The sequence below is a fragment of the Arachis stenosperma genome, chromosome 6 (genome assembly GCF_014773155.1).
Source record: "Arachis stenosperma cultivar V10309 chromosome 6, arast.V10309.gnm1.PFL2, whole genome shotgun sequence".
NCBI lineage: Eukaryota > Viridiplantae > Streptophyta > Magnoliopsida > Fabales > Fabaceae > Arachis > Arachis stenosperma.
The window spans coordinates 122,194,265-122,221,398 of NC_080382.1; the positions used below are offsets into that span (position 1 = coordinate 122,194,265).

At 34.7% G+C, this 27,134-nt stretch overlaps 2 long non-coding RNA genes and 1 other non-coding gene across 3 annotated transcripts; all 3 read left to right on the forward strand.

The window, feature by feature from the left end:
* The first annotated feature begins 2,910 nt into the window (after positions 1–2,910).
* On the forward strand, positions 2,911–3,018 carry LOC130938038 (small nucleolar RNA R71). Its single transcript, XR_009069221.1, has one exon. It is a non-coding gene; the product is annotated as a small nucleolar RNA R71 (small nucleolar RNA).
* Positions 3,019–11,203: 8,185 nt separating this feature from the next.
* LOC130933394 (uncharacterized) lies at positions 11,204–14,114 on the forward strand. Its single transcript, XR_009067703.1, has 4 exons — positions 11,204–11,573; positions 11,669–11,722; positions 11,798–11,946; positions 14,052–14,114. It is a non-coding gene; the product is annotated as an uncharacterized LOC130933394 (long non-coding RNA).
* Positions 14,115–17,369: 3,255 nt separating this feature from the next.
* LOC130933307 (uncharacterized) lies at positions 17,370–21,371 on the forward strand. Its single transcript, XR_009067668.1, has 4 exons — positions 17,370–18,616; positions 18,712–18,765; positions 18,841–18,989; positions 21,098–21,371. It is a non-coding gene; the product is annotated as an uncharacterized LOC130933307 (long non-coding RNA).
* Positions 21,372–27,134: the final 5,763 nt, after the last annotated feature.

Below are 27,134 nucleotides of genomic sequence, written 5' to 3' on the forward strand. Positions count from 1 at the left end.
TGCCATCTCTAGTGAGATTCTTGTAGCTTGTACCTCAAAGATCCCTAGCTTCTCCATTACAGAGAGAGGCATGAGGTTTATGCTTGACCCTAGGTCACACAGAGCCTTCTTAAAGGTCATGGTGCCTATGGTACAAGGTATTGAGAACTTTCCAGGGTCCTGTCTCTTTTGAGGTAATTTCTGCCTAGACAAGTCATCCAGTTCTTTGGTGAGCAAAGGGGGTTCATCCTCCCAAGTCTCATTACCAAATAACTTGTCATTTAGCTTCATGATTGCTCCAAGGTATTTAGCAACTTGCTCTTCAGTGACATATTTGTCCTCTTCAGAGGAAGAATATTCATCAGAGCTCATGAATGGCAGAAGTAAATCCAATGGAATCTCTATGGTCTCATTATGAGCCTCAGATTCCCATGGTTCCTCATTAGGGAACTCATTGGAGGCCAGTGGACGTCCATTGAGGTCTTCCTCAGTGGTGATCACTGCCTCTTCCTCCTCTCCAAGTTCGGCCATGTGGGACATGTTAATGGCCTTGCATTCTCCTTTTGGATTCTCTTCTATATTGCTTGGAAGAGTACTAGGAGGGAGTTCAGTAATTTTCTTGCTCAGCTGTCCCACTTGTGCCTCCAAGTTTCTAATGGAGGACCTTATTTCAGTCATGAAACTTTGAGTGGTTTTGATTAGATCAGATACCATGGTTGCTAAGTCAGAGTGGCTCTGCTTAGAATTCTCTGTCTGTTGCTGAGAAGATGATGGAAAAGGCTTGCCATTGCTAAACCTATTTCTTCCACCATTATTGTTGTTGAAACCTTGTTGAGGTCTCTGTTGATCCTTCCATGAGAGATTTGGATGATTTCTCCATGAAGAATTATAGGTGTTTCCATAGGGTTCTCCCATGTAATTCACCTCTTCCATTGAAGGGTTCTCAGGATCATAAGCTTCTTCTTCAGATGAAGCGTCCTTAGTACTGCCTAGTGCAGCTTGCATTTCAGACAGACTTTGAGAAATCATATTGACTTGCTGAGTCAATATTTTGTTCTGAGCCAATATGGCATTCAGAGTATCAATCTCAAGAACTCCTTTCTTCTGATTCATCCCATTATTCACAGGATTCCTTTCAGAAGTGTGCATGAATTGGTTATTTGCAACCATTTCAATGAGTTTCTGAGCTTCTGTAGGTGTCTTCTTCAGATGAAGAGATCCTCCAGCAGAGCTATCCAATGACATCTTGGACAGTTCAGACAGCCATCATAGAAGATACCTATGATGCTCCATTCAGAAAGCATGTCCGAGGGACACTTTCTGATCAATTGTTTGTATCTTTCCCAAGCTTCATAGAGGGATTCACCTTCCTTCTGTCTGAAGGTTTGGACTTTCACTCTAAGCTTACTCAATTTTTGAGGTGGAAAGAACTTTGCCAAGAAGGCATTGACTAGCTTTTCCCAAGAGTTCAGGCTTTCTTTAGGTTGTGAGTCCAACCATATCCTAGCTCTGTCTCTTACAGCAAAAGGGAACATCATAAGTCTGTAGACCTCAGGGTCAACCCCATTGGTCTTGACAGTGTCACAGATTTGCAAGAATTCAACCAAAAACTGATGAGGATCTTCCAATGAAAGTCCATGGAACTTGTAATTCTGTTGCATTAGAGAAACTAATTGAGGCTTAAGCTCAAAGTTGTTTGCTCCAATGGTAGGGATAGAGATGCTTCTCCCATAGAAGTTGGGAGTAGGTGCAGTAAAGTCACCCAGCACCTTCCTTGCATTGTTGGCATTGTTATTGTTTTCGGCTGCCATATCTTCTTCTAGTTTGAAGATTTCTGTTAGGTCCTCTACAGAGAGTAGTGCTTTAGCTTCTCTTAGCTTTCGCTTCAAGGTCCTTTCAGGTTCAGGGTCAGCCTCAACAAGAATGCTTTTGTCTTTGCTCCTGCTCATATGAAAGGGAAGAGAACAAGAAAATATGGAATCCTCTATGTTATAGTATAGAGATTCCTTGAGGTGTCAGAGGGAAAGAAGAATAGAAGGAGGAGGTAGAAGAATTCGAACTTATCAAGAGGGATAAAGTTCGAATTGTGCATTGAGGAGGAGTGTTAGTCCATAAATAGAAGAATGTGAGAAAAGAGGAAGAATTTTCGAAAATAAATTAAAAGATTTTGAAGAAATTTTGAAAAATTGATTGATGATTTTCGAAAACTAAGAGTGGGAAAGAAATTAAGTGATTTTTGAAAAAGATTTTGAAATTAGAAATCAAAAAGATATGATTGAAAACTATTTTGAAAAAGATGTGATTAAAAAGATATGATTGAAAAACAATTTAAAAAGATTTGATTTTTAAAAATAATGACTTGGCTAACAAGAAATTTAAAAGATATGATTCAGACATTAAACCTTTCTCAACAGAAAAGGCAACACACTTGAAATGTTGAATCAAATCATTAATTGTTAGCAAGTATATTTGAAAATGGAAAGAAATTAATTTTGAAAATATATGATTGAAAAGATATGATTTGAAAAAGATTTGATTTTGAAAAATTTTGGAAACTTGAAAAAATTTGAATTAAAAACAAAATCTTCCCTCTTGTGCCATCCTGGCGTTAAATGCCCAGAATGGTGCAGCTTGCATTTCAGACAGACTTTGAGAAATCATATTGACTTGCTGAGTCAATATTTTGTTCTGAGCCAATATGGCATTCAGAGTATCAATCTCAAGAAGTCATTTCTTCTGATTCGTCCCATTATTCACAGGATTCCTTTCAGAAGTGTACATGAATTGGTTATTTGCAACCATTTCAATGAGTTTCTGAGCTTCTGTAGGCGTCTTCTTCAGATGAAGAGATCCTCTAGCAGAGCTGTCCAATGAAATCTTGGACAGTTCAGACAGAACATCATAGAAGATACCTATGATGCTCCATTCAGAAAGCATGTCAGAAGGACACTTTCTGATCAATTGTTTGTATCTTTCCCAAGCTTCATAGAGGGATTCACCTTCCTTCTGTCTGAAGGTTTGGACTTCCACTCTAAGCTTACTCAATTTTTGAGGTGGAAAGAACTTTACCAAGAAGGCATTGACTAGCTTTTCCCAAGAGTTCAGGCTTTCTTTAGGTTGTGAGTCCAACCAAATCCTAGCTCTGTCTCTTACAGCAAAAGGGAATAGCATAAGTCTGTAGACCTCAGGGTCAACCCCATTAGTCTTGACAGTGTCACAGATTTGCAAGAACTCAACTAAAAATTGATGAGGATCTTCCAATGGAAGTCCATGGAACTTGCAATTCTGTTGCATCAGAGAAACTAATTGAGGCTTAATCTCAAAGTTGTTTGCTCCAATGGCAGGGATAGAGATGCTTCTCCCATAGAAGTCGGGAGTATGTGCAGTAAAGTCACCCAGTACCTTCCTTGCATTGTTGGCATTGTTATTATTTTCGGCTGCCATGCCTTCGTCTTTGTTTGAAGATTTCTGTTAGGTCCTCTACAGAGAGTTGTGCCTTAGCTTCTCTTAGCTTTCGCTTCAAGGTCCTTTCAGGTTCAGGGTCAGCCTCAACAAGAATGCTTTTGTCTTTGCTCCTGCTCATATGAAAGAGAAGAAAACAAGAAAATATGGAATCCTCTATGTCACAGTATAGAGATTCCTTGAGGTGTTAGAGGAAAAGAAAAATAGAAGGAAGAAGTAGAAGAATTCGAACTTATCAAGAAAGATGGAGTTCGAATTGTGCATTAAGGAGGAGTGTTAGTCCATAAATAGAAGGATGTGAGAAGAGGGGAAGAAATTTTCGAAAATAAATTAAAAAGATTTTAAAAACATTTTGAAAAATACTAATTGATTTTTGAAAACTAAGAGTGGAAAAGAAATCAAGTGATTTTTGAAAAAGATTTTGAAATTAGAAATCAAAAATATATGATTGAAAACTATTTTGAAAAAGATGTTATTAAGAAGATATGATTGAAAAGTTATGGTTTTAAAAAGATATGATTGAGAAGATATGATTTGAAAAACAATTTAAAAAGATTTTGATTTTGAAAATTAATAACTTGCCTAACAAGAAAAGATATGATTCAAACATTAAACCTTTCTCAACAGAAAAGGCAACATACTTGAAATGTTGAATCAAATCATTAATTGTTAGCAAGTATTTTTGAAAATGGAAAGAAATTGATTTTGAAAACATATGATTGAAAAGATATGATTTGAAAAAGATTTGATTTTGAAAACTTTTGAAATCTTGAAAAAAATTTGCATTAAAAACAAAATCTTCCCTCTTGTGCCATCCTGGCGTTAAACGCCCAGAATGGTATACATTCTGGCGTTTAACGCCCAAAACTCACCCCTTTTGGGCGTTAAACGCCCAGCCAGGTACCCTGGCTGGGGTTTAAACGCCAGTTTTTCTTCCTCACTGGGCATTTTGAACGCCCAGCTTTTTCTGTGTAATTCCTCTGCTGTATGTTCTGAATCTTCAATTCTCTGTATTATTGACTTGAAAAGACACAAATTAAATTTTTTTTTGGATTTTTAATAATCAAAATGTAACTAAAATCAAATAACAATGCATGCAAGACACCAAACTTAGCAGTTTGTAAACCATTAACACTAACAAAATAAGAATGCATATGAAAAATAACAAAACACCCAAGACAAGAGAATTTAAAGATCAGAGTAAGGAAATCATCAAGAACAACTTGAAGATCAATTAAGACACATGAATGAATGCAAGAAGAATAGAAACATGCAATTGACACCAAACCTAAGATGAGACACTAGAATCAAACAAGAAACATAAAATATTTTGTTTTTTTTATGATTTTGAAATTTTTTTTGGTTTTTTCGAAAATTATATGGGAAAGAAAATAAAGATATCAAAACTCTTAATGAGAATTCCAGGAATCATGCAATGTTAGTCTAAAGCTTTAGTCTAAAGAAATTAGACATGGCTAGCCAAGCTTCAGTAGGACATTGCATTCAAGAGCTAAATTGATGAGAATCAATTAGCTTTGGTGATGATAAGAACATCACCTTGAAACACTAGAATTCATTCTTAAGAACTCTGAAGAAAAATACCTAATCTAAGCAACAAGATGAACCGTCAGTTGTCCAAACTCAACAATCCCCGGCAACGGCGCCAAAAACTTGGTGCACGAAATTGTGATCATCAATGGCGCCATCAACATGGTACGCTCAATTGCAATCTCAACTCTTTATCACAACTTCGCACAACTAACCAGCAAGTGCACTGGGTCGTCCAAGTAAAAAACCTTACGCGAGTAAGGGTCGATCCCACGGAGATTGTTGGTATGAAGCAAGCTATGGTCACCTTGTAAATCTTAGTCAGGCAGATTCAAATGGTTATGGATGATATACGAATAAAGCATAAAGATAGAGATACTTATGTAATTCATTGGTGAGAATTTCAGATAAGCGTATGGAGATGCTTTGTTCCTTCCGTCTCTCTGCTTTCCTACTGTCTTCATCCAATCAGTCTTACTCCTTTCCATGGCAAGCTGTATGTTGGGCATCACCGTTGTCAGTGGCTATAATCCCGTCCTCTCAGTGAAAATGTTCAACGCACCCTGTCACGGCACGGCTAATCATCTGTCGGTTCTCAATCAGGTTGGAATAGAATCCATTGATTCTTTTGCGTTTGTCACTAACGCCCAGCCTTCAGGAGTTTGAAGCTCATCACAGTCATTCAATCATTGAATCCTACTCAGAATACCACAGACAAGGTTTAGACCTTCCGGATTCTCTTGAATGCCGCCATCATTTCTAGCTTATACCACGAAGATTCCGATTAAGGGATCCAAGAGATATCCACTCAATCTAAGGTAGAACGGAGGTGGTTGTCAGGCACACGTTCATAGATGAGAATGATGATGAGTGTCATGGATCATCACATTCATCAAGTTGAGGAACAAGTGATATCTTAGAACAAGAATAAGCCGAATTGAATAGAAGAACAATAGTAATTGCATTAATACTCGAGGTACAGCAGAGCTCCACACCTTAATCTATGGTGTGTAGAAACTCCACCGTTGAAAATACATAAGAACAAGGTCTAGGCATGACCGAATGGCCAGCCCCCAAAACGTGATCAAAAGATTCAAAGATCTCGAGATGATCAAAGATCCAAAGATGATCCTAAGATCGAAAATGATCAAAAGATATCAAATACAATAGCAAAATGTCCTATTTGTAGAGAACTAGTAGCCTAGGGTTTACAGAGATGAGTAAATTACATAAAAATCCACTTCCGGGCCTACTTGGTATGTGCTTGGGCTGAGCATTGAAGCTTTCATGTGTAGAGACTTTTCTTGGAGTTAAAAGCCAGCTTTTGTGCCAGTTTGGGCGTTTAACTCCCATTCTTGTGCCAGTTCCGGCGTTTAACGCCGGACAGTTTTGAGCTGATTTGGAACGCCAGTTTGGGCCATCAAATCTCGAGCAAAGTATAAACTATTATACATTGCTGGAAAGCCCAGGATGTCTACTTTCCAACTCCATTGAGAGCGCGCCAATTGAGCTTCTGTAGCTCCAGAAAATCCACTTCGAGTGTAGGGAGGTCAGAATCCAACAGCATCTGCAGTCCTTTTCAGCCTCTGAATCAGATTTTTGCTCAGGTCCCTCAATTTCAGCCAGAAAATACCTGAAATCACAGAAAAACACACAATCTCATAGTAAAGTCCAGAAAAGTGAATTTTAAATAAAAACTAATAAAAATATAATAAAAACTAACTAAAACAAACTAAAAACATACTAAAAACAATGCCAAAAAGCGTATAAATTATCCACTCATCAGTGCTACAGGTTGAGACTCGAAGCTCTTTTGACCCTATGTCATAAGTGTGGCCGGGCACTGTGAAAGACCCGGATGAGCTTGCCCCCGCAAATATTCACCAATGAAGGTGATGGATATAGATCATGATTATGTTCAAGCTTATGATGAGTATAACTCGAGTTGGGGATGCGTGACAGAGGGACAGTCCAATGGTTAGCTACCAGGACTTGTCGGGTTGGCTCTATAACCGACAGATGATATCATCAGCCACTAGGGACAAGCATTCATCATATGCATACTATATGAATTGTTTGAGATTGCCTATTTGACTGCATACTACTTGCTAATTGTCTAAATGCCTTATTTGTTCCTATTTGTATATTTCTTGTTTGATATAACTGTGTTTGCTGCATTATACTCCTGCTGGTGGTTGGGAGGTCTGAAGGAATTGGAAAGGGAAGTATTAGTTAGACTGAAGAATCTTTAGTCAGATGCCCTTTATGGTTTAGCTTGTTTATAAGCTTTTGAATTATCTGGAGGAAGTTCTAGGATTGCCTTCGGCTTTCCTCTATTATTATGTATTATATATGTGGAAGCTGTTACCATGCTGGGGACCTCTGGTTCTCACCCATGCGGATTTTGTGGTTTTCAGATGCAGGACGTGAGGTTTCTCACTGAGGCCTGCTGGAGACTTCTAGATTTGCGAAGAACCTTTGTTCTTGGGGACTCTGTTTTAGTTTATATGTTTTGCTTAGATACTTTTATCTCCATTAAATAATACAAACTGTGATGACTCCTCTCATGGAAGATTTTGGAGAATAGGTTTCTGTATTTGTGTCCCTTTGGGTTTCCTTTGGGGGTTTTCCTTATTTTATCATATGTATATATTGCTATGCTCGGATCGGTTATCTTCGCAGCCGGATTTTGAGTCTTGATATTCCTGTTTTTGACACTCCTTTGTATATATATAATCTCGTGCTGGTTTATTCTTACTCGTTACGTTATCGATCAGAGTGTTGCGCTTTTGAGTTGCGATTTTTGTTTACCCCTTTTTCTACAAAGGCTCCTAGTTATAATCAATCATTCTTACTACTATACGTACTAAATTTTTATCTTAGAGGTCGTAATACCTTGCCATCTCTGAATTATGACTTAAGCATAAAACTCTGTATGGTAGGGTGTTACATAAAATATATTTTTTATCCTTAACGTTTGTAAATTTTTTAAAATATTCACAACATTTTATTTCATTTAATTTTATCTCTAATATTTTTAATTCATTCAATTTTATTTTTAATGTTTTTACTTTATGTCAAAACTATTTTTAAAAATTTTTAATTTTGTCCCTAGCATTTTATTAATTTTGATACAAATAAAAATATTAAAAATAAAATTAAATATAATTAAATATTAAAAATATTTTAAAAAAATCGCAAACGTTACAGATAAAATGTATACTTTATATTTGTTAGTTTTTATGGATGTGGTATATTATTATAGGTAATTGTCCTAAAAAAAATTGTTCAATAATGAGTTGTAAAAATCGTATTAGAGAACTTTCAAAACACTTGAGGGGACCTCATTGAATGTTTGGTAGCTGATTTGATCACCAAAACTAAGGACACAAATGCTTATTCTAAGGTACTTCCGTATAAAGAAAGGTTACGTTCCAGCTGTTAGCAATGGAGCAAACCACAAGTGCCTCTATACATTACTCATAAGTCATAATATATAAGATTTAATGAATATGCAATATATATATATGTGTCTTGCAAACTTAATACAAACAATATTATCTTTCTAATTTTATTGAGTAATACATAATTATTATCCATAAATATGTGTCTTGCACGACTATTATCTTAAAAGTAAATTTTATTGCATAACAATTAAATCAGTTACATTATATGTAATAGAATATTGAACGGTAAAAGGTGAATATGAAAATAAATTAAGTATGATAAAGATATTAAAATAGATGAGTAGTTACATACATATAAATAAAATAAAAAATAAAAATATAAAAGAAAAAGTCAGATTAACATTTATTGTTAAAAAGATGATAAAAAAAATCTCAAATGATTTAAATATATAAAAAAAATTTGAAAAAATATTCAATTAAGAGAGTGAATAACATAAAAGATAGACAAAAGGTAGAAAAAGATTTTAAAAAATTATATATAAAGTAATAAAAAAAGATTTAATTTACCTGTAAATAATTTTAATGTAGACATGATACATAATAAAATTTTAAAAAATTTAATGGCATCATCTAAAATTACACATTTTAAAATTATATTTAGATAATAATTTATTTTATGCTATCACTATATTCTTTACTAAGCTATAATACTAAATACTTATTTTCTAATTGACCTCACATTTAAATAGGTATTTCTTACCATTGCATTTAAATTTGAGATTTTATATTCGACTTTCGTTTCTTTCTCTAATTAAAATCTTTATTCATTGATAACAAAGAAAAACTAAATATTCTATTAGACATATAATATTGATCTTTAAGAGGAGGTCAACATTATATGAACACATACATATATAAGAATTTGATTTGAGTTTTATACCAAACCTCAAATAATGCCAGCATAATTTGTTTTATAAATTAAAAGGTTTTATCAATCAGTATTTTAAGAATATATTTTAATTTAATTATATTTAAATAAAAAAATATGGAAAATACAGACAATTAATATATCCCCCATTTTTTAGAAAAATAAGATCCCTTTTAAGTTCAAAGCATATTCATATAATCATATGGGCGTGATTGAATTGTTTGTTGAAGTTGCATTTGCTTCTACACTTAATTCCATCCTATAAATTGTGTAAAAAGCGATCTAAATATTGGTTGCTTTATTTATTCGGCTCCAGCCCTCTCTTAATTATTTATATTAACTTTCTTTCAATTCATTTTAGAATCCTTAATTTCAGGTTCCTATTGATAGCAACCACATGGGAACAGTAGTTTCCATGAAAGAAAATGTCTACCTTACAGGTCAAGCAGCTTTTTTTTTTCTTTTCTTTTTTTTTTTAAATACTAGTCTATGTTCCGTGGACTCCACAGAATCATTAAAAAATATATATGAAGTTTTTTATTAAAAAAATTAAACAAAATATATATAATAATTATTATAAATATTTTATAAAATTATAATAAAAATAAAAATTTAATGATTTTTAATATTAAAAATATTAAAAATAATTAATATTTGTCATAATTAATTTGAATTAATCGAGTAGTTATCTCAATTGTTTACTTAAGTAAGTATTAGGATTTTAAATCTCACCTTATGTATGTAACAATTTATTGGTTAGTGACAGACCTTTAATAAATGGAGCTTTAATCCGTGGATGATTAATTCTTAGCTTGCCGAATTGAAAAATACAGTAAAAAAAATATTTGTCTTGGAAGTAGAACAATTTTATTGATAGTAATACTTAGGGAGGTTTTTTTGTTGAAATTTAATTGTGACAGCTTTATTTATTAGTATCATATATTCATATTTATTTAGAAAATCAAAACAATATAATCAACGTTGTTATCGGTTAAAATTTCATATTTTATGCATGATTTTCAAATTTTCAAACTTATAAACTTATATCATTACAAAAACTATCAGATTGATTAATATTCCTTAATAATATTACCACAATACCGTTGTTGAGTACTAGTTTGTGTGAAAAAAAACTTTTGTTATTCAATTTAATATATAATTTATTTTATTAAAAAATAAATTATTATTTCTATATTGGTAAATATATTTTTCTCTATTTTTTATACTATTTTATTTGGTAATAATTACCATTAAAAATAAAATAAATCACTATCCTATCTTATAATATAATGTATCAAGTATTTATTTTAAATTAATTATGATTAGTGAGATAAAATTTAAAATAATTTATTATATATAATAATTCTTGGTATATATATATATATATATATATATATATTAGGATGATCTATTTTAATTATGTGAGTGATTATTATTATTATTCACGTTTTCATTAAAACTAAAAGAGAGAAAAAAAGATAATTAAAATTTTTTTAGTTTGATTAAATTTTTTTGTAAGTATATCTAAATTTTATATATGCTAAATGTAATAATATTTAATAATATAGTATTTATTACAGTAATGACTCAAAACATTAATTCAAGTGAGTAAGATCAACTTAGATCCATTGTTATTAAGATTCTAAATCCGAATTAGGTTTATTATCTTAGGACCTAATGCAGATGAAGTCCACGTGTCCTATACATTTCAAATAGACTCAAATTGAATTTTTGTTGTTAGTTAGAGATGGTAATTGAAGGGTATTTACAAATTTAATTAAATTAATATTATTAATAGTATTATTAATATTAATGAATGGCTACTAACTGTAAACCCCGCTAAAATCGGTATATAATTAGTCAATAAATCGAATTTTCAATAGGAAAATTAAATACGCAAAACTGACATCAAAATAGGATAGAGCTTGTCGAAACGAGAATTCTGATACCAATTTCGAAAAGTTTGGCCCAAGATTGGGCCGGATGGGCCGAACTGGTTGAACCGGACCCAAAATGGGCCCAAGGCCCAACCAAACCCAATCCATTAAAGAGGCACAGCTTCTTATTTCCCTTCTTCTTCATTATTCACGCTGGGAAACATTCTTAGGGGGAAGAAGAACACAAGCAAAAACCTAACCCTCACTTTAATTTCAAATCCATGTAACTTTTGATCCGGAGCTCCGATTGACGAACCGTTTGCGACCACGCGTTCACCGTGACGAGCTCTATGAAACCCATGGAACAATTTGGTAGGTAACTCATTATTTCCTTCTCAGCCAGCTTCTCCTAATTTCGGAAATTTATGAACAATTAAGTTAAAAATTGTTCAATTCTTGTGTTCTAGGTTCAAGTTAGCTTCCGGAACTTGTGGGCTCAAGCTATTGAGCATATGGGTATGGTAAGAACACCCTACCCCTAGCTCAATCTTGTTTTAGTAATGGAGAACTGAAATTGGAGTATGTATATGTATTAGGTGTAGATTAAGTGGGTATATATGCATTGGGAATATTTAGAGGCTTGTTGGTGATCAAAGCTTAGTTTGTGGCTATTTTTGCTTGAGCTTGAAGAGGCTGTAATTTTGTGTTGAGAAGCTGCCTTGGGTGAATTAAGTGATCGGCCAAGGTATGGTTTAAGTTTCGCACGTTTAATATTTACGGTGTTGTGAAAACTTAGGTTAGAGGAACCATAGAATAAGTTGAATTGTTTGTTGTATTTAATGATTAGCCTTGTAATGTTATTGGAATAGATCTGTTGGTGGATATATATATTGGAGAGTATGATGTGTGAAAGTTATTAAAGGTGTGCTCCTATATTTATTTATGATGGATTAGGATTGGTGTTTGTTATAAGGGTGTAGAGTTGTGTTGTGGTAGTATTACATTTGCTGTAACTAATTATGTAATGATCGGAATTGCATGAGACCAAGTCTGGGATAAACTTGGGAATATAAGGAACTAAACTGGAAAATTTGGGACCTTTTTGTTAAATATACAATTTATGGCAAATTTTTAAAGTTAGGTTGTTAAATCTGTCCTGCAGCAGAAAAGATCAAACAGGGCAGCAACTTGTTTGTCTTGCTGCGACTTCTACGAGTTGAGTTTTGGAGCGAAACCAATTTTATTATAAAATTTGATTAATTTTCTTTATTTCTCTAAAATTTCATAATTTTAAGAGTTGAGGATTGGGAGTTGTGAATTTTTGAATATTGGTGGTCAGAGCTGAAAAGAAACAGATTTTGCCTCATTTTTACTTAACTTCCAGGTAATGTAACTTTTTCATTAAAAATGGTATTGACTCAGAACCAATGGAGAAAGAAACCTGGATGAGTAAAGTTTAACTACATTACTTTTCAAAGTCGTTGGATTTATCTTGAATTTTATATTGAATTTTGAATATCACATGCTGCTGTTTTTCTGGTTTTATGCACTGCAGAGCAGTCACGGTTTTTCCTTTATTCCCGAGGCTAGAGAAATCAGAAAATTATGATATTTAGTTTTTTTAGAAAGCTTATTTCAATATGAACGCCTGGATATAAAGTTTGTGCAATTCTGAGTTCATTTGCTATATTAGAAACAGAAGAGAAAATAGAGTGTCGAGGATGTTTTAGTGATAGTCATGAGTTCGAGAAGTTAAAGTGCAATCCTCGTGTGATGTGATTGACTTAATGTTGGAGTTGGGTTGATTTTAAAGATTATTCGATATTAAGAAGGATGCGAAGATTTTGATAAAAAGTTTGGTCAGGACCCGGAAAGGGTAATCAAGATGAATTATAAGAGAATGATGATGAAAAATGTGAAAGGGAAGTTGTTAACAAAAGGAGTTAACATGCCATGGCTTGATGAATGATTAAGTAATGATTATGACTATGAAATGGCTTATGAATGATGATATCTGAGATACGAGTTTCCCTGGGTAAAAACCGTGGCTCGCCACCACGTGTTCCAGGTTGATTCTCGATACTCTGTTAACCCTACGTCGTAAGGGCGACCGGGCGCACATAATTTCCCGGGTATGGATAGCCCCCATTGAGTGATTATATGATGAATGTATGTGAAATCTATGCATAGACTCTTGGGGATGCGCGACGAGGGACAGTCTAAGGTTTTCGGACTTGTCGGGTTGGCTGGATAACCGACAGATGGGCCCCATCAGCCATAGGACAGACATGCATCATATGCATTTGTTTGCTTTGATTGCTATGCATTTCCTGGGTATGCCTAATTGATATATATTACCTGCTATTTGTTATACTTGCTATTTGTACTATCTGCTAATTACTTGTGTGTGACCTTGTTTGCTTGCTTGTTTCTGTTGCATTGTGAATGATGGAGGGATGGAGGAAAAGGAGAAATGGTTTAGTGTTAGATTAGGATTGAAAATGAAGGATTAACCACATGAACGTATTTCGGTTCGGTGGCTATTATGATTTAGGTTCGGTGGTTATGGTGATTTCGGTTCGGTGGCTATTGTGATTTCGGTTCGATGCAAGTATGATTTTCGGTTCAGTGGTTTGCTGTTAGGTTAAGTTTGAACTTGAGTAAGTTAGGCAGATTTAGAATACCTACCCTTGTTTATGGCTTCTATTTTAGTGCTTAAGTTGGATAATTGAACAATGGAGTTCTAGGATTGCCTATGGCATTCTCAGGACCGTATTTCTTATGCGCGTGGCACTTTTACCATGCTGAGAACCTCCGGTTCTCATCCCATATGGTGTTGTTGTTTTTCAGATGCAGGTCGAGAGGCTCCTCGCTAGGCGTCTGGATTCTGGAAAGCGAAGTAGTTCTTGGGTGTATTTGGGTTCTATTTGTATCTATGTATATATATGTGTAGCTTACTCTCCAAGTAACTTATGTATGCTGTCCCTCTTAGAGGTTGAGGGAGAGATAGGAGTTTACTTTGGTATTTTGGTATAGTTTGGAGACACTTATGTATGTTTATATGTATAAATGTATCCTCCGACCAGCCTTAGCTTCGCAGGCTGAGTCAGAGGCTAGTTATGCTGTTCCTTGGCTTTTCTTTATCCCTTCGTTTATTGTTCTATCATATTCCGATTAGGTTTCTTTAGCACGCAAGTAATCCTATTTCTTGAGTGTTGCGCTTTTTATTTTGCGATTTTGTTGTGCCCGTTTTTCAAGGCTCCTAGTTAAGTATCTCTTTTCCTATTATTATATATATATAATTCTATTTTTAGAGGTCGTAATATCTTACTATCTCAATCTTATGACTTAAGCATAAGGCTTAGTTTAGTAGGGTGTTACATTATGGTATCAGAGCAGTTCGTTCCTATAGAGCCTGAGGGACGGACTGATTATGCCTCTGGGCATACTCTGGGTGTCTATACATGCTATTTAGGGTATCTAACTGATATATGAGGCATGAATGCTCATGAGCATGCATTTGGGACTTTGAAATACTAAATTTGAGATATTGAGACTGATCACCTTGATATCACTTGTTTAGAGTGAACAAAAACCAAATGGCATCTCGTAGGCGCCGTCGTGAGCGTAAGCAAGGTCGAGGACGGAGAGCTGATGAAGTGGCTATACCGGTAGGTAATTTAATCGATATCGTGACCGCAATGACGAGTGTTGTTGCTGCCGTTGGCGCTGTTGCTGCTGCGACCATCCGAGTGATGGATGGGATGGAATCATAAGCTGGAATTGGCAACGATAGTGATAATGAATATGAAGGTGGACATAATATTCCGAATACATGGGTGCCAGCGGGTTATCCGGAGCAAGTTAACACGGGTTAAACAACGGGAGAAAGCTCAAGGAGAACTGAGGTAGCAAGGAATAATCGCTAGGAACCCTTCACAAAGAAAAAGGGAAAGATCACACCGAGGAGCCAAACTTTCAAAAAGAATCGCTTTGTCACTTCACATTCTCAGCGCCGGAACAATGACCGAAGGAACGATAATCGTTCGGACCCGAATTCAGAAGGGCAAACTAGTGCTCAACCGGGTGACTTAAGGTGCTCAAGTTGCAAGAGGTACCATCCAAACAGACCATGCAGGGCAGGATTAGGTGTATGTTACAAGTGCGGGAGGTCATGGCATATGTCTTGGAATTGTTCGTACAGAGGAAGCTGGGATGCAACCGAACCCGATTTTCAAACCCGAGGTAATTATGAACCAACAGTTGAATTTTTTAATTTCCTTGCCTACCATTGATATGTAATATTCCTTCGTGACGCATGACGAGTTTCAGTAATTATGAGGTCCAAGTCGATGATTAGTCGAAAACTATTGGTTGTTGAGACGGAGTAACATTTAGCTAACTTAGAGGAGTGGTTAGGCTTGTGAAGGTTAATGATCAAGTGATATAGTGGAAGCAGGTTAGACCGTATCATGGAAGCAGGTTGGACCATATCTAGGGAATCAGGAGTGTTGAGGGCTATGCGGAGTTATTGTTCAGAATCCAGTGACGGCAAAACTTTGAGGAAAAGGAATAGAGCGAACTCAATCTTTAGCTGTTAATTGTTAAGAGGTAAGTGAAGATGAAACAAATCCCTATACGAGAGAGTTTCTAAAACAATTCTTGAAGGTGTGTCAGAACTTCTATTTCAGAGAGAAAACGAGTTTGCGATAGGCTTAGTACCGGAAGCCGGATTAACTTCAATCGCACCACAAGCAAAGACATCACCATAATCGGTAGAAGTTAGGATTGAGTGGAAGGGAGTACTAGAAGAAGGAATCACCTAACAAATTATTTCTTTGTGGGAAGCATCGGTTATGCTGGAGAAGAAAGAAGAGAACGGTAGGAAACCTTATGCAGAGAGAGTGTGCTAACGAACCTTCGCGACTCGATCTAATCCTTCTTTTGAAACCTACATTGACATTAGATCCGGAGCTTTTCCTAAATAGCTTGACTACCTTTCTAACTTTACTCCTTGTGCACATGAATATTGTTTCTTCCAGGATGAGTCTGAGCTTGTCTTGGTATAAACGCGTAATCCTTGAATCTTGTAACCTCGCTATGACTAGAGTTGCCTTGTTCACAAACCATGTTCTTCAGAATCAGCTGAAATTTCTTTGACTCTATACGCTCTGTTCTCTCTACCAAGGGTCTTTAATTTGAACTCTTTTCTTGAGACGCACCTAGGTTCTTCTCCTTGTGCATTTCATTATTTCGGTATAATCCTGATTAACCGTGTACAAGATTTCCTTTTTCACTCATTACGAACACCGTTGGTATTGCTCATTCATTTTTCGAGCTTAATGTCCTTTTGAAAATTAACTCGAGTCTATATTAGTATCACGTATAGAATATAGTTATGACTGTGGAAATGTTGATTCCTTAAGAGCATGACTTTTGGATACGGAAGATGAAGCAGGTAAGCGTGCGCCGCCAAAAAGAGTTTTGGAGCATTAATTCTTGCAGACCACAAAGCCTATGATTAGTTTAACACGCTAGGAAATACACCGGTTACATGGATACCCGAATATGAAGAGAGCTTCTAATCTCTAAGAGAAGGAGTAACCCCAAATCCAGTAATCAGGATACCCAAACTTATTTAACGACTCAGAATTAGTGCGATACATTACCAGAGGGGTTTAGGATACGTGTAAATACAACATCGTAAAGTGGTAACAGATGCCCTGAGTAAGAAGTTTTGGGAAAATTCTTGGATATTAAGGATATAGCTAAAGGAGTCAAACTAAATCTATTGCAGTTTTAAAACATAGCAAAGATGAAATGCAGGAAGCGTGAGGGGACGATAAAGACCTACCGAGGATGTCGAAATAGAGATCGTAGAGTCAAGGACTTAAGGAGTGCAATAACAGTGATAAGGAGCTACTAAGAGAACCGAAGCCGGCTGAATCAAGAAGACACCATGAGTGGGTTATGTGTCGAGATTAGGAGTTAGAGTGAGGAACTGTTGTCCGAAGAATACAAGAGAGGATTTTTGAAGTTACCTTGGGGTTTCTAAGACGTATCGCGAATTCAAGAAGATATTTTGAGCCGCCAGAAGTGAAGAACAAAGTGACGGTCCATGTGATTACATGTTCGACGCATGAGAAAGAAAAGAGAGACCACCAGAAGCCATGCGAATGCTACAACTGTCGAAAATTCAGCATTAAAGGTAAAAGAGAATAACCATCGATTTCATAATAGGTTGCTGACGACTAGGACAAAAGGTGATACTGTTAGGGAACTGTGGATCAAGTGACCAGGCCCGTTTTGCCCATCGGAGTAAACCACTTCTTGGGGATATCAAAGAGACTATACATCAGGGAGAAGGTGAGACTTCACAGCATGTTAAACACATTTGAATTAACCAAAAATTGGAATACCAAACGTCTTAGTTCCTGAATTTCACAGCCGAAACAACGGAGGAAGAGTGACACAAATCTAAGTTAGAATTCTCACTATGAAAGCCGACAAAAGAGTTAGGCAGATCTAAGAAGAAGACTTCTCAAGTTGGAAGGAAGAGGATACCTATTTCCGAAGATCACTTCAACGAACTAGAATCGGATGATCAATCAAAAACTAAAAAGCTAAATCCCCATCACATCGGACCAGTGGCGTATAGGATCGCTTTACTATCACAATGTTCGAACCTGCATGATGTGTTTCACATATTACAGCTTCATAAATACACTTTTGACCCTAGTTATGTCCTACAACTAGAATCAGTCCAAGTAAGAGAAGGTCTGACGCTTCCAGTAACTCTGGTTAGGATTGATGATACTAGCATTGAACATTTACGCGGGAGAGAGGTTTCTTAGTGAAAGTAGCTTGGTGTTGGGCTGGTATTGAAGAATACACCTAGAAGCTTGAGACAGAGATGCGGAAGGACTACCCACACCTCTATTCAGGTAGCGCACTCTGAATTTTGAGGACAAAATTCCTAATTAGGTGGGTAGGATGTAAACCCCGCTAAAATCGGTATATAATTAGTCAATAAATCGAATTTTCAATAGGAAAATTAAATACGCAAAACTGACATCAAAATAGGATAGAGCTTGTCGAAACGAGAATTCTGATACCAATTTCGAAAAGTTTGGCCCAAGATTGGGCCGGATGGGCCGAACTGGTTGAACCGGACCCAAAATGGGCCCAAGGCCCAACCAAACCCAATCCATTAAAGAGGCACAGCTTCTTATTTCCCTTCTTCTTCATTATTCACGCTGGGAAACATTCTTAGGGGGAAGAAGAACACAAGCAAAAACCTAACCCTCACTTTAATTTCAAATCCATGTAACTTTTGATCCGGAGCTCCGATTGACGAACCGTTTGCGACCACGCGTTCACCGTGACGAGCTCTATGAAACCCATGGAACAATTTGGTAGGTAACTCATTATTTCCTTCTCAGCCAGCTTCTCCTAATTTCGGAAATTTATGAACAATTAAGTTAAAAATTGTTCAATTCTTGTGTTCTAGGTTCAAGTTAGCTTCCGGAACTTGTGGGCTCAAGCTATTGAGCATATGGGTATGGTAAGAACACCCTACCCCTAGCTCAATCTTGTTTTAGTAATGGAGAACTGAAATTGGAGTATGTATATGTATTAGGTGTAGATTAAGTGGGTATATATGCATTGGGAATATTTAGAGGCTTGTTGGTGATCAAAGCTTAGTTTGTGGCTATTTTTGCTTGAGCTTGAAGAGGCTGTAATTTTGTGTTGAGAAGCTGCCTTGGGTGAATTAAGTGATCGGCCAAGGTATGGTTTAAGTTTCGCACGTTTAATATTTACGGTGTTGTGAAAACTTAGGTTAGAGGAACCATAGAATAAGTTGAATTGTTTGTTGTATTTAATGATTAGCCTTGTAATGTTATTGGAATAGATCTGTTGGTGGATATATATATTGGAGAGTATGATGTGTGAAAGTTATTAAAGGTGTGCTCCTATATTTATTTATGATGGATTAGGATTGGTGTTTGTTATAAGGGTGTAGAGTTGTGTTGTGGTAGTATTACATTTGCTGTAACTAATTATGTAATGATCGGAATTGCATGAGACCAAGTCTGGGATAAACTTGGGAATATAAGGAACTAAACTGGAAAATTTGGGACCTTTTTGTTAAATATACAATTTATGGCAAATTTTTAAAGTTAGGTTGTTAAATCTGTCCTGCAGCAGAAAAGATCAAACAGGGCAGCAACTTGTTTGTCTTGCTGCGACTTCTACGAGTTGAGTTTTGGAGCGAAACCAATTTTATTATAAAATTTGATTAATTTTCTTTATTTCTCTAAAATTTCATAATTTTAAGAGTTGAGGATTGGGAGTTGTGAATTTTTGAATATTGGTGGTCAGAGCTGAAAAGAAACAGATTTTGCCTCATTTTTACTTAACTTCCAGGTAATGTAACTTTTTCATTAAAAATGGTATTGACTCAGAACCAATGGAGAAAGAAACCTGGATGAGTAAAGTTTAACTACATTACTTTTCAAAGTCGTTGGATTTATCTTGAATTTTATATTGAATTTTGAATATCACATGCTGCTGCTGTTTTTCTGGTTTTATGCACTGCAGAGCAGTCACGGTTTTTCCTTTATTCCCGAGGCTAGAGAAATCAGAAAATTATGATATTTAGTTTTTTTAGAAAGCTTATTTCAATATGAACGCCTGGATATAAAGTTTGTGCAATTCTGAGTTCATTTGCTATATTAGAAACAGAAGAGAAAATAGAGTGTCGAGGATGTTTTAGTGATAGTCATGAGTTCGAGAAGTTAAAGTGCAATCCTCGTGTGATGTGATTGACTTAATGTTGGAGTTGGGTTGATTTTAAAGATTATTCGATATTAAGAAGGATGCGAAGATTTTGATAAAAAGTTTGGTCAGGACCCGGAAAGGGTAATCAAGATGAATTATAAGAGAATGATGATGAAAAATGTGAAAGGGAAGTTGTTAACAAAAGGAGTTAACATGCCATGGCTTGATGAATGATTAAGTAATGATTATGACTATGAAATGGCTTATGAATGATGATATCTGAGATACGAGTTTCCCTGGGTAAAAACCGTGGCTCGCCACCACGTGTTCCAGGTTGATTCTCGATACTCTGTTAACCCTACGTCGTAAGGGCGACCGGGCGCACATAATTTCCCGGGTATGGATAGCCCCCATTGAGTGATTATATGATGAATGTATGTGAAATCTATGCATAGACTCTTGGGGATGCGCGACGAGGGACAGTCTAAGGTTTTCGGACTTGTCGGGTTGGCTGGATAACCGACAGATGGGCCCCATCAGCCATAGGACAGACATGCATCATATGCATTTGTTTGCTTTGATTGCTATGCATTTCCTGGGTATGCCTAATTGATATATATTACCTGCTATTTGTTATACTTGCTATTTGTACTATCTGCTAATTACTTGTGTGTGACCTTGTTTGCTTGCTTGTTTCTGTTGCATTGTGAATGATGGAGGGATGGAGGAAAAGGAGAAATGGTTTAGTGTTAGATTAGGATTGAAAATGAAGGATTAACCACATGAACGTATTTCGGTTCGGTGGCTATTATGATTTAGGTTCGGTGGTTATGGTGATTTCGGTTCGGTGGCTATTGTGATTTCGGTTCGATGCAAGTATGATTTTCGGTTCAGTGGTTTGCTGTTAGGTTAAGTTTGAACTTGAGTAAGTTAGGCAGATTTAGAATACCTACCCTTGTTTATGGCTTCTATTTTAGTGCTTAAGTTGGATAATTGAACAATGGAGTTCTAGGATTGCCTATGGCATTCTCAGGACCGTATTTCTTATGCGCGTGGCACTTTTACCATGCTGAGAACCTCCGGTTCTCATCCCATATGGTGTTGTTGTTTTTCAGATGCAGGTCGAGAGGCTCCTCGCTAGGCGTCTGGATTCTGGAAAGCGAAGTAGTTCTTGGGTGTATTTTGGGTTCTATTTGTATCTATGTATATATATGTGTAGCTTACTCTCCAAGTAACTTATGTATGCTGTCCCTCTTAGAGGTTGAGGGAGAGATAGGAGTTTACTTTGGTATTTTGGTATAGTTTGGAGACACTTATGTATGTTTATATGTATAAATGTATCCTCCGACCAGCCTTAGCTTCGCAGGCTGAGTCAGAGGCTAGTTATGCTGTTCCTTGGCTTTTCTTTATCCCTTCGTTTATTGTTCTATCATATTCCGATTAGGTTTCTTTAGCACGCAAGTAATCCTATTTCTTGAGTGTTGCGCTTTTTATTTTGCGATTTTGTTGTGCCCGTTTTTCAAGGCTCCTAGTTAAGTATCTCTTTTCCTATTATTATATATATATAATTCTATTTTTAGAGGTCGTAATATCTTACTATCTCAATCTTATGACTTAAGCATAAGGCTTAGTTTAGTAGGGTGTTACACTAACCATTTAGTACTATTTGGTTGAAAGGACACAACCTTTTAAGGATTGTGTATATTTAAAACATTGTGTCTATTGGCTAAAGGGACACAACTCTTTGAGAATTGTGTATGTTCAAAATATTGTATCTATTGGAAATAGAAAAGACACAATCATTTGAGTACGTAATCAATCATAATTGCTACGTGCAATATGTATAAATAAGGTCTTATCCACTATTTCACAAGGTACAACTGTACAATTACTGAGTGTACAATTTACTCAATTATTAAGATATTTTCTTTGTTCAAGAGAGTTGAGAATTTCTTACTATTGCTAATTAAGAAACTCTTAGGTTTCATTGTATCCTGGGAGAGTATTGTCATCAATCCTATAGTAACTAAGTGTGGGGACAAATATCTCTCTAAAGAAAGCGATCTAATCGTGCCTTTGAAATCATAACGCAATATAGATTTTGTCATCTTACCATCTTTATATACCCAACAATTTTAGAGAGACATTCGTTAAAGATAACACAAGATCAAAACACCACGTTCAAGGTCATGAATCAAAAGTTTGTCAAGTTAGATCACTTTGATGGAACGAACTTCAACCGTTGGAAGGAAAAAATGATTTTCTTCTTTCAGTTCTCAATCTTGCATATGTGATTGATCCAAAGACTGCACCAATTGCCGAGGCCGCTGAAAATTCCACATCGGAAGAGAAAAAAAAGATTGTTCAATTGAAGAAGAAACGTGATGAAGATACTTTCGCATATCGAGGTCATATTCTCAACAGTTTATTCAACCGACTCTATGATCTCTATATGTTAATTCAATCAACATTGGAGATTTGAAAATTTTTGGAAGAAAAGTACAATACTAAATGACAAGGAACATATAAGTTTTTTATGATGAAATATTTTGAATTTATTATGAATAATACTATGTCTCTCATAGATCAAATTTATGAATTACAAATCTTTGTAAGTAGACTTTGTGATCTACAAGTGGTGATTCCTGAATCATTACAAGTTGGAGCAATTATTTCAAAATTGCCTTTATCTTGGAATTGTTATAGGAAGAAACTTTTACATCTTGGTGAGGACTTCACAATTGAGAAATTACTAAGGCATATACGTATTGAGGAGGAAACTCGAAAACGTGATGCTGTGTATCTTTCTCAAAATTTTAAAGTGAATCATATTGGTAAAAATAACACAAATAAGAAGAAAAGAAAGTTCTCTAAAGATTCAAAGCAAGACAAGAAGAGACAAAGAGAGTGTTATCGTTGTCACAAGAAAGGACATTATATCAAAGAAAGTATATTTCTGAAAAAGGATGCACCAAAGACTAACTTAGTGAAAGAGAATGATCTAATTGCTATGGTTGCAGAAAAAATATAAAACATGCATATTGGCATGGTTATAGAAGTCAACATAGCAACACAAGAAAAATCACTTGAGTGGTAGTTAGATTCTGGTGCTACTTTTCACGTTTGCAATGATCGCAACCAATTCAAAACATATGAAAAAGTGAGCAATAGAGAAGTCTTAATGGGCAATGACAACTCGGCCAAAGTTTATGGTCAAGGAACTGTGGAATTGAATTTTACATCTGAAAAGAAATTAAGTTTAATAAATATATTTCATGTTCCAGATTTGAGAAAAAAAAATAGTTTCTGTTAGTCTCTTGTGTAAGAAAGGATTCAAAGTTGTAATGAAATCTGATAAAATGATCTTGCTTAAGAATGATATATTCATAAGAAAAGGATATTCTACTGAAGGCATGTTTAAACTTAGTATTAATAAAGTGAATGTTTCATTGTATGTTGTTGATTCTTGTGATTTATGGCATAATAGATTAGCACATTTAAATTACAAATCAATTGAATATATGCAAAAAAATAACTATATTGATCCTAATAACAAGGATTTTAATAAGAAATGTGATATTTGCATACAATCCAAAATTACTAAAAAAAATTTCTAACGTTGAAAGAAATACACATTTATTGGAGTTGATTCATAGTGATATTTGTGAATTAAATGGAAATATTACTAGAGGAGAATAAAGATATTTTATAACTTTTATTAATGATTGTTCTAGATTTACTTATGTGTATTTGCTTAGAAATAAAGATGAAGCTTTTGAAATGTTTAAGAAATATAAAATAGAAGTAGAAAATATGCATGATAAGAAAATAAAAGTTCTTCGTAGTGATTGAGGTGGAGAATATTTTTCTAATGATGTTGATCACTTTTGTGAATTACATGGTATTGTGCATGAATCTTCTGCTCCATATACTCCGCAACAAAATGGTTTGGCGGAAAGAAAAAATCGTACCTTAGTGGATATGGTTAATTCAATGTTACTAAATGCAAAATTTTCTTACAATTTATGGGGTGAAGTATTATGGACATCATATCATATCCATAATAGGATACCATCAAGACATAGAAAGGTTTCTCTTTATGAAATTTGGAAAGGAAGGAAACCTAATTTGAATTATCTTAAAGTGTGGGGGTGTTTAACGTTTTATCGAGTTCCTGATCAAAAGAGAACCAAATTGGGGCCAAGAGCCATAAAAGGCACTTTTATAGGATATGCTCAAAATTCTAAAGCATATAGAATATTAGACTTAGTGTCTAATGTAGTTGTTGAATCAAGAGAAGTAGAATTTATTAAAAATAAATTTATCAATGATTCAACTTCTAATTCAGAATATTTCCAAAATGATACTAATATTTCACAAGAAATAAATAATCAAAATAATAAACATCTAAGCGATAAAGAGTTGATTAAACCAAGAAAGAGTTTGAGAGTAAGAAAAGAAAAGGACTTAGGTCCAGATTTTATTTCTTCTCAGGCTATCACGTTTTTGGAAGAAGGAACTAGGAATTTTGTGACAAACAAAATTCCTATTGTGATGAATAGAGGGTGATCCTCAAACGTTCAAAGAGGCTATGACTTCAAGGAATTCTACTTTTTAGAAAGAAGTAATAAATGATGAAATTGACTCAATATTATCTAACAATACTTGGGTCTTGGTTGATTTGCCTCCAAGATCAAAACTTATAGGATGTAAGTGGGTATTTAGAAGAAAGTATAACACTGATAGTTCATTACAAACCTTTAAAGCAAGGTTGACCAAGGGATTTAGACAACAAGAAGGTCTAGACTATTTCAATATCTACGAACCTGTGGCAAGAATGACTTCTATTAGGACTCTTATAGCATTAGCATCCATTCACAAGCTTCATATACATCAAATGGATGTTAAACCGGCTTTTCTAAATGGAGATCTTAATGAAAAAATTTATATGGAGCAACCGGAAGGCTATGTGCTACCCGAAAATGAAAAGAAAGTTTGCAAATTAATTAAGTCTTTGTATGGGCTAAAACAAGTGCCTAAATAATGGCATGAGAAATTTGATTCAGTGGTATTATCAGATGGCTTCTCACGTAATAGTGTGGATAAATGTATTTACTCAAAATTTACTAAAGATTATGGGATAATCATTTGTTTATATGTTGATGATATGTTAATCATCGGAACAAATTTAGAAGAAATTCGTATAACAAAGGAGTATCTAACTTCTAAATTCAAGATGAAGGATTTGAATGAAGTTGACAAAATATTAGGCATAAAGGTGCATAAGAATGAAGTTGGCTTTACTTTAAGTCAATCTCATTATATCAAAAGGTATTGAAAAAGTTTGATCATCTCACAATTAAATAATCCAATACGTCCTATGATCCTAATCTTAAATTAGAAGGAAATATGGGAAAACCTATAGCACAATTATAATATGCTAGTGCTATAGGAAGTTTAATGTATGCAATACATTGTACTAGACCTGATATAGCATTTGCGATGTGCAAATTATCAAGGTTTACAGGAAAGCTTAGCAATCAACACTGGAAAGCTATAACAAGAGTTCTTAGTTATCTCAAGAAAACCATAAACTTGAGATTATATTATAGTGATTATCCTGCAGCTTTAGAAGGATATTCCGACGCAAGTTGGATTACAAATTTTAGTGATAACAAATCCACTTCAAGATAGATTTTTACCATAGGCAGTGGAGTAATAAGTTGGATCTCAAAGAAACAAACATGTATTACACATTCTACTTTGGAGGCTGAGTTTGTAGTTTTATTAGCCGCAGGTAAAGAAGCGGAATGATTAAGAAAATTTTTGTATGATATAAAGATGTGGCCACAGCAGACGACAGCCATTTCAATCTTCTGTGATAGTGAATCAACCATGTCTCGAGCATATAATAAGGTTTATAATGGAAATTCTAGACATATAAGTTTGAGACATGAGTTTGTGAGGTAACTAATAGATGATGGTGTAATTACCATCACTTATGTAAGATCTCAAGGAAATTTAGCAGACCTTTTGACTAAAGGTTTGTCAAGGGATAAAATCAAAGAGACTACTGCTAAAATGGGATTAAAACCTATTATTGCTAAATGATGTGAACCCAACCTTATTCTAGTAGACCACTAGTTTCAAAGTTTAATGGGTAATAACAAGTTATTTAGCAATTGGAGCACTAAGGTATAGAATTTAGTGCTATTTACAATAAATTAGGAGGGTGAGTTAAAACTCTTAATGAAATGATAATATTATTTATCAAAAGATTCTACCTACATGAATATAAGAGTGGTGCGTTCTAATTAAGAATTTTAGAGGTTTTATTCTCGTAAATATTCATGAAACCAGGATGAGCACAAGGCCATATAAGTGCTTAAAATTATAAACTCTTGAATTTGGGAGGTATAAGTAATGTGTGCGCTTTTTGGTACTAGCATATAGAATATAGGTTTAATCGACTATACATTTATTACTTCATTAGAACTTTAAAATTTACACTAAAAGAATGTTTAATTTTAGTGACACATTCTTTATGCATATAATTGTATGTCATTAAAATTTTGTAAATAATGGGAGATCGAAGGGTATTTACAAATTTGATTAAATTATTATTATTATTAATATTATTGATATTATTATTAATGTTATTATTAATATTAATGAATGGTTACTAACCGTTTAGTACCATTTGGTTGAAAGGACACAACCCTTTAAAAATTGTGTATATTCAAAACATTGTGTTTATTGGCTAAAGGGACACAACTCTTTAAAAATTGTGTATGTTCAAAACATTATATCTATTGGCAATAGAAAAGATACAACCATTTGAGTACGTAACTAATAATAATTTTTACGTGCAATATGTATAAATAAGTTCTTGTCCACTATTTCACAAGGTACAAGTACTCAGTGTATAATTTACTCAACTATTAAGATATTTTCTTTGATCAAGAGAGTTAAGAATTTCTTACTATTGCTAATTAAAAAGTTATTAGGTTTCATTGTATCCTAGGAGAGTATTGTCATCAATCCTCTAACAACTAAATATGGAGACAAATATCTCTTTAAATAAAGCAATCTAATCATGCCTTGAAACCATAACACAATATAGATTTTGTCATCTTAGCATCTTTATATACC